This window comes from Gossypium arboreum, chromosome 9, assembly GCF_025698485.1.
Source record: "Gossypium arboreum isolate Shixiya-1 chromosome 9, ASM2569848v2, whole genome shotgun sequence".
Classification (NCBI taxonomy): Eukaryota; Viridiplantae; Streptophyta; class Magnoliopsida; order Malvales; family Malvaceae; genus Gossypium; species Gossypium arboreum.
In genome coordinates this window covers 11,894,079-11,894,498 of record NC_069078.1, presented here as the reverse complement: position 1 = coordinate 11,894,498, position 420 = coordinate 11,894,079, and the positions used below count along the sequence as shown (strand labels likewise).

The following is a 420-nucleotide window of genomic DNA, read 5'->3' as shown; positions in this document are numbered from 1 at the left end:
AACCCATGGTGAGGGCACTTTCTCAGAAGGTCCTTGTATCTCTCCCATGCATCGTAGAGTGTTTCTAAATCCATCTGCACAAAAGAAGAGATATCATTACGTAATTTAGTCGTTTTAGCCGGTGGAAAATATTTTAGTAAAAAGTTTTCAGTCATTTGTTCCCAAGTAGTAATTGACCCTCGTGGTAACAAGTTCAACCATTGTTTAGCTTTGTTCCTCAATGAAAAGGGAAAGAACTGAAGACGTATGGCATCATCAGAAACGCCATTAATTTTAAATGTATCGTATAGTTCTAAGAAGTTGGCTAAATGAGTGCTGGGATCCTCATCCTACAAGCCATCAAACTGAACAAATTGTTGTATCATTTGAATAGTGTTAGGTTTTAATTCAAAAGTATTTGCAGCTACAGCTTGTCTAACT

The 420-nt window shown here is 36.9% G+C and overlaps 1 non-coding gene across 1 annotated transcript; it reads left to right on the top strand.

The window, feature by feature from the left end:
• Positions 1 to 107, top strand: LOC128281071 (small nucleolar RNA R71). Its single transcript, XR_008271286.1, has one exon. It is a non-coding gene; the product is annotated as a small nucleolar RNA R71 (small nucleolar RNA).
• Positions 108 to 420: the final 313 nt, after the last annotated feature.